This window comes from Herpailurus yagouaroundi, unplaced genomic scaffold, assembly GCF_014898765.1.
Source record: "Herpailurus yagouaroundi ecotype Mexico unplaced genomic scaffold, PumYag 139, whole genome shotgun sequence".
In the NCBI taxonomy this organism is placed as follows: domain Eukaryota; kingdom Metazoa; phylum Chordata; class Mammalia; order Carnivora; family Felidae; genus Herpailurus; species Herpailurus yagouaroundi.
Genome location: NW_024412394.1, coordinates 19,633,385 through 19,639,454, shown reverse-complemented (window position 1 = coordinate 19,639,454; position 6,070 = coordinate 19,633,385). Strand labels below are relative to the sequence as shown.

The 6,070-nt window shown below is 38.7% G+C and overlaps 2 long non-coding RNA genes across 2 annotated transcripts in view; one reads left to right on the top strand and one right to left on the bottom strand.

The window, feature by feature from the left end:
• LOC121029599 (uncharacterized) overlaps positions 1 to 6,070 on the bottom strand; it is a 51,680-nt gene that overhangs the window by 24,927 nt on the left and 20,683 nt on the right. The gene's annotated exons all lie outside the window — the stretch shown is intronic.
• Positions 5,521 to 6,070, top strand: part of LOC121029600 (uncharacterized) — a 17,505-nt gene continuing 16,955 nt past the window's right edge. The window contains exon 1 of the long non-coding RNA XR_005789799.1: positions 5,521 to 5,559. This is a non-coding gene — a long non-coding RNA (uncharacterized LOC121029600). The remainder of the gene's footprint in view (positions 5,560 to 6,070) is intronic.

Here is a 6,070-nt window from a genome sequence, read left to right as displayed (position 1 = left end):
TTTCTTTCTTTCTTTCTTTCTTTCTTTCTTTCTTTCTTTCTTTCTTTTCAATTCTACCTACTTTAAAATTTTTACTTGTTCATCCTTTTAATTATCCTATTCACTTTTCATATTATCTAGTTTTTCCTCAAAATTTTATTACACTTTTTATGTTGTGATAATTGCAGATTCTCATGTAGTTGTGAGGAATAATTCAAAGAGATCCCATGCATTGTTTACCCAGTTTCCTCCCATGGTAATATCTTGCCAAACTGTAGTGGAGTCGCACATCGGGACACTACATATTTAATTTAATTTAATTTAATTTGATTTGATTTAATTTAATTTAAATTAAATTAAAAAAACATTGCCTTTTAATGTTCGGTGTTTTGTAGCTCTGTTTTGTTTGTTTGTTTGTTTGTTTGTTTGTTTTACAATTTTCTTATTTCTGTTGGTTCTTGTTCATGGTAGCTTGCTTCCTTGTGTAGTATATGATTTGTAGCTGTGAACTGTTTTACTTGGATCTGGAAATAAGGAGATTGATTTAGTCTTTGGATTGAAGTTGGATTCTATCAAGCAGGATTTGTCTTGGATTCTGTCCAGTGCCCTGTGGGATTACCAACCCAAGTCTCCCTTACACTAAATTCCTGGCTAGAGGTATTTTGGGATGACCCAGACAGTCTGAATTTCAGTTACAAACTCACACGAAGGCTGTGTTGTGACTGTTTAGAAAGGCAGTCTGCTGGGGTTGGTGGGAGTTGGGCTTACATCTAGTTCACCCTTCCACAAAGGGTTGCATAGGACAGTGAGCTCAGAAGAGCCCCTTACTTAGTTTAATGCTCTGCTGTTACTGTCTTAAAATTCTTAATAATTTTGAATGAGGACCCCACATTTTCATTTTGCATGGGGCCCAAAAAATTATGAAGCTGGTGATGGAAGGTTCTGTTTACAGAACCCAGGGTGATGTCTCCTATTTTATGGGGCCTTTTTTTTTCTTGTACTCTGTAACTGGTAGGTCCTCTATACCCAGCATGGAACCCAATGTGGGGCTTGACCTCATGACCCTAAGATCAAGACCTGACCTGAGATCAAGAGTGAGGATGCTCAACCAACGGAGCCACCCAGGTGCCCCTTAGCAAGTCCTTTAAAACTCAAAACTCACATTTACTCCTTTCAGAAGAACAACATCTGTGTTCTCATCACTTCATGTTTCTATGATAGCTTTTATCCTCAATACTCTTTACATTTTTTCCAGGTCATCAATGCTTTTAAGAAGATTGTTTAAAATATGTATTTTTTGCTGATCAAAAAGGATTTAAATAATACAACAGAAAGTGAATTTAGAATAATAGTCATAAAATTAATCGCTGGGCTTGAAAACAGTATAGCTGACAGCAGAGAATCTCTTGCTACAGAGATCAAGGGACTGAGGAACAGTCACGAGGAGCTGAAAAACGCTTTAAACGAAATGCATAACAAAATGGAAACCACCACAGCTCGGATTGAAGAGGCAGAGGAGAGAATAGGTGAACTAGAAGATAAAGTTATGGAAAAAGAGGAAGCTGAGAAAAAGAGAGATAAAAAAATCCAGGAGTATGAGGGGAAAATTAGAGAACTAAGTGATACACTAAAAAGAAATAATCTACGCATAATTGGTATCCCAGAGGAGGAAGAGAGAGGGAAAGGTGCTGAAGGGGTACTTGAAGAAATAATAGCTGAGAACTTCCCTGAACTGGGGAAGGAAAAAGGCATTGAAATCCAAGAGGCACAGAGAACTCCCTTCAGACGTAACTTGAATCGATCTTCTGCATGACATATCATAGTGAAACTGGCAAAATACAAGGATAAAGAGAAAATTCTGAAAGCAGCAAGGGGTAAACGTGCCCTCACATATAAAGGGAGACCTATAAGACTCGTGACTGATCTCTCTTTTGAAACTTGGCAGGCCAGAAAGAATTGGCACGAGATTTTCAGTGTGCTAGACAGAAAAAATATGCAGCCGAGAATCCTTTATCCAGCAAGCCTGTCATTTAGAATAGAAGGAGAGATAAAGGTCTTCCCGAACAAACAAAAACTGAAGGAATTTGTCACCACTAAACCAGCCCTCCAAGAGATCCTAAGGGGGACCCTGTGAGACAAAGTACCAGAGACATCACTACAAACATAAAACATACAGACATCACAATGACTCTAAACCCATATCTTTCTAGAATAACACTGAATGTAAATGGATTAAATGCGCCAACCAAAAGACATAGGGTATCAGAATGGATAAAAAAAACAAGACCCATCTATTTGCTGTCTACAAGAGACTCATTTTAGACCTGAGGACACCTTTAGATTGAGAGTGAGGGGATGGAGAACTATTTATAATGCTACTGGAAGCCAAAAGAAAGCTGGAGTAGCCATACTTATATCAGACAAACTAGACTTTAAATTAAAGGCTGTAACAAGAGATGAAGAAGGACATTATATAATAGTGACAGGGTCTATCCATCAGGAAGAGCTAACAATTATAAATGTCTATGCACCGAATACCGGAGCGCCCAAATATATAAAACAATTACTCATAAACATAAGCAACCTTATTGATAAGAATGTGGTAATTGCAGGGGACTTTAACACCCCACTTACAGAAATGGATAGATCATCTAGACACACGGTCAATAAAGAAACAAGGGCCCTGAATGAGACATTGGATCAGATGGACTTGACAGATATATTTAGAACTCTGCATCCCAAAGCAACAGAATATACTTTCTTCTCGAGTGCACATGGAACATTCTCCAAGATAGATCATATACTGGGTCACAAAACAGCCCTTCATAAGTTTACAAGAATTGAAATCATACCATGCATACTTTCAGACGACAATGCTATGAAGCTTGAAATCAACCACAGAAAAAAGTCTGGAAAACCTCCAAAAGCATGGAGGTTAAAGAACACCCTACTAACAAATGAGTGGGTCAACCAGGCAATTAGAGAAGAAATTAAAAAATATATGGAAACAAACAAAAATGAAAATACAACAATCCAAACGCTTTGGGATGCAGCGAAGGCAGTCCTGAGAGGAAAATACATTGCAATCCAGGCCTATCTCAAGAAACAAGAAAAATCCCAAATACAAAATCTAACAGCACACCTAAAGGAAATAGAAGCAGAACAGCAAAGGCAGCCTAAACCCAGCAGAAGAAGAGAAATAATAAAGATCAGAGCAGAAATAAACAATATAGAATCTAAAAAACTGTAGAGCAGATCAACGAAACCAAGAGTTGGTTTTTTGAAAAAATAAACAAAATTGACAAACCTCTAGCCAGGCTTCTCAAAAAGAAACAGGAGATGACCCAAATAGATAAAATCATGAATGAAAATGGAATTATTACAACCAATCCCTCAGAGATACAAACAATTATCAGGGAATACTATGAAAAATTATATGCCAACAAATTGGACAACCTGGAAGAAATGGACAATTCCTGAACACCCACGCTCTTCCAAAACTCAATCAGGAGGAAATAGAAAGCTTGAACAGACCCATAACCAGCGAAGAAATTGAATCGGTTATCAAAAATCTCCCAACAAATAAGAGTCCAGGACCAGATGGCTTCCCAGGGGAGTTCTACCAGACGTTTAAAGCAGAGATAATACCTATCCTTCTCAAGCTATTCCAAGAAATAGAAAGGGAAGGAAAACTTCCAGACTCATTCTATGAAGCCAGTATTACTTTGATTCCTAAACCAGACAGAGACCCAGTAAAAAAAGAGAACTACAGGCCAATATCCCTGATGAATATGGATGCAAAAATTCCAATAAGATACTAGCAAATCGAATTCAACGGCATATAAAAAGAATTATTCACCATGATCAAGTGGGATTCATTCCTGGGATGCAGGGCTGGTTCAACATTCGCAAATCAATCAACGTGATACATCACATTAACAAAAAAAAAAGAGAAAAACCATATGATCCTGTCAATCGATGCAGAAAAGGCCTTTGACAAAATCCAGCACCCTTTCTTAATAAAAACCCTTGAGAAAGTCGGGATAGAAGGAACATACTTAAAGATCATAAAAGCCATTTATGAAAAGCCCACAGCTAACATCATCCTCAATGGGGAAAAACTGAGAGCTTTTTCCCTGAGATCAGGAACACGACAGGGATGCCCACTCTCACCGCTGTTGTTTAACATAGTGCTGGAAGTTCTAGCATCAGCAATCAGACAACAAAAGGAAATCAAAGGCATCAAAATTGGCAAAGATGAAGTCAAGCTTTCGCTTTTTGCAGATGACATGATATTATACATGGAAAATCCGATAGACTCCACCAAAAGTCTGCTAGAACTGATCCATGAATTCAGCAAAGTTGCAGGATACAAAATCAATGTACAGAAATCAGTTGCATTCTTATACACTAACAATGAAGCAACAGAAAGACAAATAAAGAAACTGATCCCATTCACAATTGCACCAAGAAGCATAAAATACCTAGGAATAAATCTAACCAAAGATGTAAAGGATCTGTATGCTGAAAACTATAGAAAGCTTATGAAGGTAATTGAAGAAGATTTAAAGCAATGGAAAGACATTCCCTGCTCATGGATTGGAAGAATAAATATTGTCAAACTGTCTATACTACCCAAAGCTATCTACACATTCAATGCAATCCCAATCAAAATTGCACCAGCATTCTTCTCGAAACTAGAACAAGCAATCCTAAAATTCATATGGAACCACAAAAGGCCCCGAATAGCCAAAGTAATTTTGAGGAAGAAGACCAAAGCAGGAGGCATCACAATCCCAGACTTTAGCCTCTACTACAAAGCTGTCATCATCAAGAGAGCATGGTATTGGCACAAAAACAGACACATAGACCAATGGAACAGAATAGAAACCCCACAACTAGACCCACAAACGTATGGCCAACTCATCTTTGGCAAAGCAGGAAAGAATATCCAATGTAAAAAAGACAGTCTCTTTAACAAATGGTGCTGGGAGAACTGGACAGCAACATGCAGAAGGTTGAAACTAGACCACTTTCTCACACCATTCACAAAAATAAACTCAAAATGGATAAAGGACCTGAATGTGAGACAGGAAACCATCAAAACCTTAGAGGAGAAAGCAGGAAAAGACCTCTCTGACCTCAGCCGTAGCAATCTCTTACTCGACACATCCCCAAAGGCTAGGGAATTAAAAGCAAAAGTGAATTACTGGGACCTCATGAAGATCAAAAGCTTCTGCACAGCAAAGGAAACAACCAACAAAACTAAAAGGCAACCAACGGAATGGGAAAAGATATTTGCAAATGACATATCGGACAAAGGGCTAGTCTCCAAAATCTATAAAGAGCTCACCAAACTCCACACCCGAAAAGCAAATAACCCAGTGAAGAAATGGGCAGAAAACATGAATAGACACTTCTCTAAAGAAGACATCCGGATGGCCAACAGGCACATGAAAAGATGTTCAGCGTCGCTCCTCATCAGGGAAATACAAATCAAAACCACACTCAGGTATCACCTCACGCCAGTCAGAGTGGCCAAAATGAACAAATCAGGAGACTATAGATGCTGGCGAGGATGTGGAGAAACGGGAACCCTCTTGCACTGTTGGTGGAATGCAAATTGGTGCAGCCGCTCTGGAAAGCAGTGTGGAGGTTCCTCAAAAAATTAAAAATAGACCTACCCTATGACCCAGCAATAGCACTGCTAGGAATTTACCCAAGGGATACTGGAGTGCTGATGCATAGGGGCACTTGTACCCCAATGTTCATAGCAGCACTCTCAACAATAGCCAAATTATGGAAAGAGCCTAAATGTCCATCAACTGATGAATGGATAAAGAAATTGTGGTGTATATACACTATGGAATACTACGTGGCAATGAGAAAAAATGAAATATGGCCTTTTGTAGCAACGTGGATGGAACTGGAGAGTGTGATGCTAAGTGAAATAAGCCATACAGAGAAAGACAGATACCATATGGTTTCACTCTTATGTGGATCCTGAGAAACTTAACAGGAACCCATGGGGGAGGGGAAGGAGAAAAAAAAAAAAAGAGGTTAGGGTGGGAGAGAGCCAAAGCATAAGAGA